We start from the raw sequence: 10,913 nt of genomic DNA on the forward strand, positions 1-10,913 counted from the left end.
AGGACTATGTGTGGGGGCTCTGACCATTACCCTTCCACACTGACCTACCAGAGGTTCCCCATAAGGGCTCCACCCCTGCAGTAAACTTATGCCTGGACATTCAGGCATTTCCATAAATACTCTACAATCTAGGCAGAGGTTCCTAAACCTCAATTCTTGACTTCTGCGCATCTGCAGGTCCAAAGCCATGTGTGAGCTGCCAACACTTGGGACTTGCACCCTCTGAAGCCATAGCCCAAACTGTACTTTGGTCCCTTTTAGCCGCAGCTGGAGTGACTGGAATGTAGGGCACCAAGTCCTGAGGCTACATACAGCAGGGGGTTCCTGGGCCTGCCCCACCAAACCATTTTTCCCTCCTAAGTCTCTGGTCCTTGATGGGAGAGACTGCCTTGAAGTTCTCTGACATGCCCTGGAAGCATTTTCCTTGTTGTCTTGGTAATTAATATTTGGCTCCTTGTCACTTCTGCAAATTTCTGCAGCTGGCTTGAATTTCTCCACAGAAAATGAGTTTTTCTTTTTTTATTGCATGATCAGGCTCCAAATTTTTCAAACTTTCATTCTCTTCTAACTCTTGAATACTCTGCTGCTTAGAAATTTCTTCTGCCAGATACCATAAATCATCTCTCTCAAATTTAAAGTTCCACAGATATCTAGAGCAGGGATAATACTGCTAATCTCTTTCTAAAGCATAGCAAGTTTGACCTATATTCCAGTTGGCAACAAGTCCCTCATCTCTATCTGATGGACTTCATTGTTCATATCAATATCAGCATTTTGATCAAAGCCATTCAACAGGTCTCTAGGAAGTTCCAAACTTTTCCACATCATCCTGTCTTCTTCTGAGCCCTCCAAACTGTTCCAACCTCTGCCTGTTACTCAGTTCCAAATTTGCGTCCACATTTTTGGGTGCCTTATAGCAGCACCCCACTCTTGGTACCAATTTACTGTATTAGTCTGTTTCCACACTACAGTGAAGAAATACCCGAGACTGGGTAATTTATTAAAAAAAGAAGAAGTGGTTTAATTGACTCATAGGTTTGCATTGCTTGGGAGGCCTCAGGAAACTTACAAATATGGCTGAAGGCATCTCTTCACAGGGCAGTGGGAAAGAGAATGAGTGCAAGCACGGGAAATTCCAGATGCTTATAAAACCAGAAGATCTCAGGAAATGTACTCACTGTCATGAGAACAGCATGGAGAAACTGTCGCCATCATTTGAGTACTTCCACCTGGTCCCACCCTTGACACATGGGGATTATTACAATTCAAGGTGAGATTTGCGTAGGGACACAGAGTCAAACCATATCAATGCTATATATTAGATTTCCAAAATGTACTCATCTTGTATAAATGAAACTTTCTATTCTTTAATCAATATCTTCCTATTTCCTTCTAGTCTCTAGTAAAAACAATTATACGCTCTGCTTCTATGAGTTTAACATTTTAGAACTGCTTATAAGTGAGATCATTTAGTATTTGTATTTCTGTGTCTCGTATATTTCACTTAACATAACATCCTCCAAATTCATCCATGTTGTTACAAATGATAGAATTTCCTTCTTTATGAAAGCTGAATAATTTTCCATTCTCTCTCTTGTGATGAATATACAAATACATTACTTTAGCCATTTATTCCTCAATGACCATTTATTTTTATTTCATTACTTGGTCATTGTGAATAATGCTACAATAAACATAGGAGAGTGGACATATTTTCAGCATAGCAATTTCATTGCCTTTGAATACATAGCCAGAAGTGAAATTGCTAAGCCATACAGTAGTTCTATTTTTAATATTTCTTTTAGGAACCTCCATGCTGTTTTGCATAATGGCTATACCAATTTACCATCCCACCCACAGTGTGAAAAGGTGCCTTTTTCTTCACGTCTTCACTAGCACATAGTATCTTTCATCTTTTTGATATCAGCTATTCCAATTGGGTGTGAGGTAATATATGATTTAAGCTTCTGTTTGCACTTCCCTGATAAGTGAAATTGAGCATTTTTTATATACATATTGGACATTTGTCTTCTGTTAAAAAATGTCGACTTAGGTTCTTTGCTCATTTTTTATTTGGGTTATTAGGATGCTTTTTAAAAATGAGCTGTTTGAGTTTCCCATATATTTTGGATATTGACCCATTATCAGATACATTGTTCGCAAATATTTTCATTCCATTTCACTCTGGTGATTGTTTCCTTTGTTGTGCAGTAGCTTTTTGGTTTGGTGCAATTCCATTTGTCTGTTTTTGTTTTTGTTGTCTGTGCCTTTAAGGTCATATCTTAAAAAGTCAACACCTAGATCAGTGTCAAGAAGCTTTTTCCCTGTGATTTTTTACTAGTAGTTTTACACTTTAAGTCCTTATAGTTAAGTCTTTAATAACGCATTTTGAGTTCACTTTTTTTATGGTGTAAAATAGGGTCCAATTTTATTATTTTGCTTGTGGATATTCAGTTTTCCCAACAACGTTTATTAAAGAGACTGTCCTTTCCCCATTGTGTGTTTATGGCACCTCTGTTAAAGATCAATTGACCATAATTGTGTGAATTTATTTCTGGGCTCTCTGCTCCATTCCATTGATCTGTGTATCAGTTTTCATGCCAGTAACATACTGTTTTGATTACTATAGCTTTGCAGTATAGTATAGAATCGGGTAGTGTGTTGCTGATACAGCTAGGCTTTGTCTCCCCACCTGAATTTCATCTTGAATTGTAATCCCCATAAGTACCCACATATTGAGCGAGAGACCTGGTGGGAGACTATTTGATCATGGGGGCAGGGTCCCCCATGCTGTTCTCATGATAGTGAGTGAGTTCTCATGAGACCTGATGGTTTTATAAGTATCTGATAGTTCTTCCTTCACACACTTGTTCTCTTGCCTGCTGCAATGTAAGATCTGCCTTTTCCCTTTCCACTATGATTGTAAGTTTCCTGAGGCTTCCTCAACCAGTGTAACTGTGAATCAGTTTAATCTCTTTTCTTTATAAATTTCCCAGTCTTTGGCAGTCCTTTGTTGCAGTGTGAAAATGGACTAATATAGATGCCTTCAGCTTTCTTTTTCTTGTTCAAGATTGATTTGACTATTAAAGGTCTTATTTGATTCCCTATAAAATTTAGAATAGTTTTTTTCTACTCTGTGAAAAATGCCATTGGAATTTTGATAAGGTATTGCACTGAATCTCTAGATCATTTTAGATGGTATGGATATATCAGCAATTATCATTCTTTCAGTCAGTAAACATGGTGTAGTTTTCCATTTGTTTGTTTGTTCTTAAATTTCTTTCATCAGTGTTTCAGTTTACAGATCTTTTCACTTTACTGGTTATATTTATTCATAAATATTTGTATGACATTGAATATAGATTATTTTCCTAATTTCCTTTTGTAAATTTATTTTTTTTTATAGTTCAATGTTAGCCTATAGAAAAACAACTGATTTTTATATTTTGATTTTCGATTCTACAAATTTACTCAATATGTTTATTGGTTCTAACAGTTTTTGGTGGAGTTTTTAGAGTTTTATATTTATGAAATCATGTTATCTGCAAATAGAAACAATCTTCTCCCTTTTCAGTTTGGATGCCTTTTATTTCTTTTTCCTTTGTTAGTTACTCTGTGATGTTGTTTTGATGTATGTACCCTCCAAATCTCATGTTGAAATGTGATCCCTAAGGTAAGATGTGGAGACTGGTAGGAGATGTTTGGGTCATAGGTGGCATGTCTATACTCAGCCGATTGTTAGTAACATTGTGTGTTTTTCCTATCATACGTGCATGTCTGCCTCCTCTGTGAGAAGAACATAACCCTTGTAGCTGCTGCTTCTTCAGTCTGGAGCTCAGAATGGCATAAAGCAGAGCCATCCTAGTCAATGCACGGATACATGAATGTCCATAAGAACTTATTGTTATACATGGCTGAGATTTTGTGATTATTCATTATATAACACCATAATGGCCAGAAGTAACCAATATGTAAACCTGGAATAATGTATTCATAGTCTAATTTTATTAGTCCCTTTTCATGCTGCTATAAGGACATATTCGAGACTGGGTAATTTATAAAGAAAAGAGGTTTAATTAACTCACATTTCTGCAGGGCTGGGGAGGCCTCAGAAAACTTACAATCATGGTGGAAGGGGAAGCAAAAATGTTCTTCAAAAGGTGGAAGGAGAGAGAATGACAGTGGAGTGAGGGGGGAAGCCTTTTATGAAACCATCAGTTCTTGTGAGAACTCACTCACTATCACAAGAATAGCATGTGGGAAACTGCTCCCATGATTCAGTTACCTCCCACCGGGTCCCTCCCACCACACATGGGGATTATGGGAGCTACAATAAGATGAGATTTGGGTGGGGACACAGCCAGACCATATTATTAATGTTACAATGCCTTAATTAAGAATCAAAAATTCCCACTAAGACTATTTAACAGTCATGCATTTAAACTTTTCTAAGTGGATTGATAATGGCAAATGTGTTCTATATGAAAGGATTAGAGATATTTATAACTTACAATAAGCCATTTTTACTATTTCTTATTTATCTTTGTATCTCTGGCATCAAGTCTTAGTTTGGGAACAGGGTTAACACTTAAATTTTATTGAGTAATTAAGTGAAATAGAGAGTGAAATACAAATAAATGATTTGAGCTGATGAATTTTCCTTTGATTTCTGGAAACATGTAATATTTTAGTGCCGAAAGATTCTGAATGTATCTGTTTTCAATAAAGCATGATTGCACTATTTGTAACAGCTTTTTAGTTTCCATACTTAAATAAGTAATAAAAATAATTGATTCTAATATTTTTATCTTTTTAGCTTTGTGGCATATAACCTAATACTTCAAGAACAAGATAAGTAATTGCCATTTGTAATTATACCTGTTTTCTAGTATATTAAGTATTGTTTTAGGATTAGTTCATTAACAATCTCAGTAATATTTTATTTTTGTCATTTTGACAGTCAGTGAACCAGAAGTTCCAGGCAAATGGCATTTGAATTTTGTGTAACAGTATACTGAGTATGATTACCTCTGTTAATGACTCACATGGTGTTGAATGTAAAAATCTCCAAACAACAAGACTCAGATCATTGTGATTACTGGCACATCTAATCCACAAACCTGACTAGCAATCATGTATTCTTTTTTGTGGATGAACCCTTGGATTTATTTGAGCACGTTTGATTTTTTTACTGTGCCAGTGGCAAAGTTCAAATAATTGATAGGCATTATAAAAACCATTGTAGAATGTTATGTCCTTATTATCTATGAGTAAAGAAAAACCCCACGTTTTGTAATTCACAACAAGTTGCTAATTTTAATGCTTCTCCTTTGTTTTTGATACTAAATCAACAAATACATCTAAAATCCTTTAGAGTGTAATTCTCTTATACTTAAGTTTTGGAATTGCTCTGTGATAACACCTTTATCGTGAACAAATTCCCTTATCATTTTGTCTTTTCTATTTAATATGCAAATTTTATTAATTATAATATTTTCTACTGTTGCTATTTCTTTGAGATATTCCCCAAAGTAAATTGCTCTTTCTCCAAATTTCTTTTCCTAGTCATATCTATGAGAAAGAAACTGAATATGCTTTGACCTCATTTTCCACCAGATTTTCTGCCTCTCAACAACTCCTGTCCTTGTGATTTGCATTCTGATATCACTTTTTTTACTATCTTCCTCATTGGAGTCATCTACCAAACTCTAGGAAACTCATTCGTTTCCTTCAGTTTTTCAGCTCATGGATCACAGTTTTCATAATACAACTCATCCACTACCATCATTTTCAAGATCTTAAAAATGCACAGTGAAGATGCTTCTAAAATTCTGATCTCAGTGTTTCTTGAATTTGTTAATTACAATAATTTTCACTGTACTTTAAGCAAGCAAAAACTAACATAAAAATGTCTATCAGAAATCCCCTACTTCTTATAATTTCAATTCTAAATATTCTTATTCTAAAATATTTTTTCTTACTACTTATATTTTCTTACCATTATCATTTGATTATTTTTAGTTAGGAAGATTCTTATTAATTTGGCTGTTATAAACATTAGTAGTCCTCAGATGCACTGTGTCTTCCACTTATATTTTACCCAGTGTAATCTGAATAATCATTCACAACAAGGTACTCGGAACCCTAGATTATTTTTTCCCCTGTAGTATATATCTTCCAGTTGCAGGGCTTTGGTGAGCCCCACCATTTGTTTCAGCATGAAAAATTACATTTTTTCTAAAATTGAAGAAATGTTCTGACTTAAGTCTATTTTTAGCTAAATGCAGTGTAATATCATCTGATCATTCACCATGATTCAGCAAGTTTTATTTATAGGTTGATGTGAAGTAGCCATCCCCGTAATGGTCACTCTCACTAGAGTAGGGTAATCCTACCACCTCCCCTTTGGTTACTTCATTGAATTTAATATATTTTTTCCAGATCAACTAAGCAGAATTTCACTTACCTGAAGATGAACCCCAATAAAATGTCAGACCTGTATGAATCTTGCCCTGTCTTTCATGTCACTCTTGTTTTTTTCTCCAAATCCTGAGAATATATTTCACTTTGTACTTGCTAACATTATTACACTGTCTCTAATATTGTCATTTCCCGCCTCCTACAAATCTTTTATAATTGTTCAAGATGGTCTCAGATGGTCACAAAACTCATAACACAAAATCTAGATGTAGACTTAGTGAAGATGCATTTATTTCTAATGCATATAACCAAAAAGAAGGGTAACAAGGACAGCCCTCTCTTCTAAAGTTGAAGCTCTGTAATCTATATAAGTTCAAGAGATTTTTAATTATTGGTATTAATTGACACTGGAAGTCAGAAAAGACACAGCATATTATACCCAGAGATAATTTTGACATTGAGACCTGTTTTATAAATTTGTTTATAGAATATTCAACTCTGTTAGCCAACTCTGCGTCTGAGGAAAGGACACTATGTGTTATGCCCATTGTTGCATCGGTAGTGAATGGCAGCATTTAAGATGAATTTCAAAGGTGTGGTCTCACTGAAACAATGAGTGATAAAGATAATATGGCAGCCCCTTGGTTATTTTCTCCTTTTGTTCACTATATAGTTTCTACATTTTATAGTATTTCTCAAGACCTTAATCTCCTTATATGAAAAAAATTAATATATAAGTAGTATGTTTGTATTACTAATATAAATTATTTCATGGTATTCTTTAGAGAATAAGTGAGTTAATGCATGGGATATACTTGCAATAGAAATTCAAGAACAAACTAACACAGAGCTGTAACTTATTCTTCAGCTATCCTCTCTGGCTTCCTTCTGCTTTATATCTTACTCTCTAAGATAATCATTATTTTAATATGAACTCACCTGAATTTGAAAGGAGATAGTATTATGTCCGGGATTTCTAAGTATAAAAATCTCTTTTTAGCAAACAAGAAATTTTGCTAAAAAATCTCTTTGCTAAAAAGAGATTTTTCTTGATGCATACTGTGTCATATGATTAACATTTGAATTAAATTTCTTTCAAGAAATTTCAGACTTAAATGAGATTTTAATTTCTTAGAGTTTATATTCCAAAAATTTGACTAGATATTTAAATCAATTATTTTGACTACAAGTAAAAAATGTGCTCATGTATACATTCATTCAATAAATATGTATCAGATATTTATTGTGTACCAAGGCTGATTCTCATGATGCAGTATATAATAATGTATAAAATAGATGAATAACAAAGACAGAGATACCCTCTTTACCTGATGTGCTAGTGATACTATCTGAATATCGAACTGTCTGATGTCTGGAGTCTCATATTTATAATTCGCAAAGGGAATATTTTAAAATTTAATTTAGAAACACTTAGAAACAAAGTTATTATTTGACCCCCAAACCACTAAGTGTTCATATTTGTTTGTGGTTTTAATTCCAGTTGGTGATAGGTGGTTATGTTATTTACAGATTTTTATATAATTATAATTTTAATGTGAAAATTAATATTAAATATATTTTCTTCCAGAAATTAATTTTATATAATAAATGTTAATGGTAAATGCAGATACAATTCTATTTTTAATAATTAAATTATATAATATTTAATGTTGGCATACTTGCTTATAAGTTCACATTATCTAAATATTGTTTTAGCCTGTGGTATTCAGTTTTATATATTTGGGATTAGACTTGGGAATTAAAAATGGAAGACCTTATTTTTGATATAACTCAACAATTGATGGAAATTTTTTTTTGAAATTTGATTTTTTTGAAATTTGATTTGAAATTTGATGTTTGATTGAATTGCAAACATAAAATTTAATCTTCAAATACTGACCTAATAAGTGTGATTGAAATCTTATATAATTTATATTTAAGCAAAAATAAATGCAGAATATAAATTGTGTTGCAGCCAGGTGGGGTGGCTCATGCCTGTAAACCCAGCACTTTGGGAGGTGGAGGTGGGCAGATTGCTTGAGTCCACAAGTTAGAGATCATCCTGCGCAACATGGTGAAACTTTGTCACCATAGCAAAAAAAAGTAAAAAGAAGAAGAAGAAAAAAAAAAACAGCTGGACATGGTGGTTCGTACCTGTAGTCCCAGCTACTTAGGAGGCTGAGGTGGGAGGATCACCTGAACCCAGGAGGTTGAGGCTGGAGTGAGCTGTGATTGTACCATTGCATTCCAGCCTGGGTGACAGAATGAGACCCTGTTTTTTCTTTCTTTCTTCTTCTTTTTTAATGTGTTGCTTTGATTTACAGCTGATAATAGTGAAATCTGAGAGAACACAATCTTTAAAAAATCTTAAAATACATATTAATTAATCTATCACATTTTCTATAGCTTAATGCCTTATAACAGAAAATGTTAATTGAAAAATATTTATATTGGTAATTATTTAATACTCAAAAGTTAATACCCAACAACTCCTCTCCTTGTGATTTGCATTCTGATACCACTTTTTTAAACTATCTTCCTCATTAGAATCATCTACCAAACTCTAGGAAACTCATTTGTTTCCTTTAGTTTTTCAGCCCATGGATCACAATTTTCTTAATACAACTCATCCACTACTGTCAAGAAACTCAAAAGTTTCTTGTTTTAAATTTAATCAATAAGATTTAGTATTGACTTTCATAAATCATAAATTTAGTTTTTAAAGACTCGTTTTTAGAGAAGTCCTAGGTTCACAGAAAAATTGAGCAAGCAGTACAGAGTTTTCATATATTCCCTTCCTTATCACACTCACAGCCTTCTTCACTGTCCACTTACTGCACCAAAATGGTATATTTTATTATAATTGATCAACCTACATTAGCGCATCATTATCACCAAAAGTTCATAGTTTACATTAGGATTTATTCTTGGTGTTTTAGATTCTACAGGTTTTGACAAATCAATAATTACATATATTCACCATTATAGTATTATACAGGATAGTTTCACTGTCCTGAAATCCTACGTTTCATCTATTTATCCCTCTAACTAATGGCAACCACGGATCTTTTTACCATTTCCACAATTTTGTCTTTTTCCAAATGCCATGTAGCTTGAGTTATATAGCCTTTGCAGATTGACTTCTTTCACTTAGTAATGTCTATTTAAGTTTCGATGTGTTTTCACGTCTTGATAGCTCATTTCTATTTAGCATTCAATAATATTCCTTTATCGGGATATACCGCAGTTTATTCACCTACTCAAGGACGTCTCAGTTGCTTCTAAGTTTTGGCAATTATGAATAAGCTGCTACAAATATTTGCATGGAGCTTCTGATTGGTCTTATTTAAATTTTTAATTAGCAGATTACCATTTATGTGTACTTATGGATTAAAAATTATGTTTTCTTTTGGGTAAATACCAAGGAGTACGATCCATGGATCACATGATAAGTGTATGTTTAGTTTTATAAGAAACTGCTTAACTCTCTTACAACATGGATATACCATTTTGCATTTCCAGCAGCAAAGAACAAGAGTTCCTGTTTTTTAACCTCCTCAGTAACATTTGATACCGACAGTGTTCTGGACTTGGCCATTCCAATAGGCTTGTAGTGGTAATCTCATTGTTTTACTTTGATTTTCCTAACAACATATGATTTGGAGCATCTTTTCATATGCTTCTTTACCATATTTATATCTTCTTTGGTGAGGTGTGTGTTTGAATTTTTTCCTTTTAAAATTGAGTTGTTTGTTTTCTTTTCTTTCTTCCTTTCCTCTTTCCTCTTTCTTTCCTCTTTCCTCTCTTTCCTCTTTCCTCTTTCCCCTTCCCCTTCCCCTTTCCCTTCCTCTTTCCCTTTCCTTTCCTTTCCTGACGGAGTCTCACTCTGTCGCCCAGGCCAGGCTGGAGTGCGGTGCCGCGATCTCGGCTCACTGCAAGCTCTGCCTCCTGGGTTCACACCATTCTCCTGCCTCAGCCTCCCGAGTAGCTGGGAATACAGGCACCCGCGACCACGCCTGGCTAATTTTTTGTATTTTAGTAGAGACAGGGTTTCACTATGTTAGCCAGGATGGTCTCGATCTTCTGACCTCGTGATCCACCTGCCTTGGCCTCCCAAGTTGTTTGTTTTCTTTATGTTAAATTTTAAGAGTTATTTTATATTTTGGGTAATAGCCCTTTATTGGGTATGTCTTTTGTAAATATTTTATCCCGGTCTATAACTTATTTTCTCATTGTCTTGACAGTACCCTTTTAGAACAAAAGTTTTTAATTTTAATGAGGTCTAGCTTATTCATTATTTCTTTCATTTGTTTCTGACATTTGTGCTGCTAACAAAAAAGCCATTGCTATTCTTAGTCCACTAGGTCTACTCTAACAAATACCACAGATTGTGCAGCTTATAAACCACAAATATTTATTTTTCATAGTTCTGGAGTCTGGGAAATTCAAGATCAATGTGTCTACAGATGTAGTGTTTAGTGAATGCCTACTTC

The sequence above is a fragment of the Piliocolobus tephrosceles genome, chromosome 6 (genome assembly GCF_002776525.5).
Source record: "Piliocolobus tephrosceles isolate RC106 chromosome 6, ASM277652v3, whole genome shotgun sequence".
Lineage (NCBI taxonomy): Eukaryota > Metazoa > Chordata > Mammalia > Primates > Cercopithecidae > Piliocolobus > Piliocolobus tephrosceles.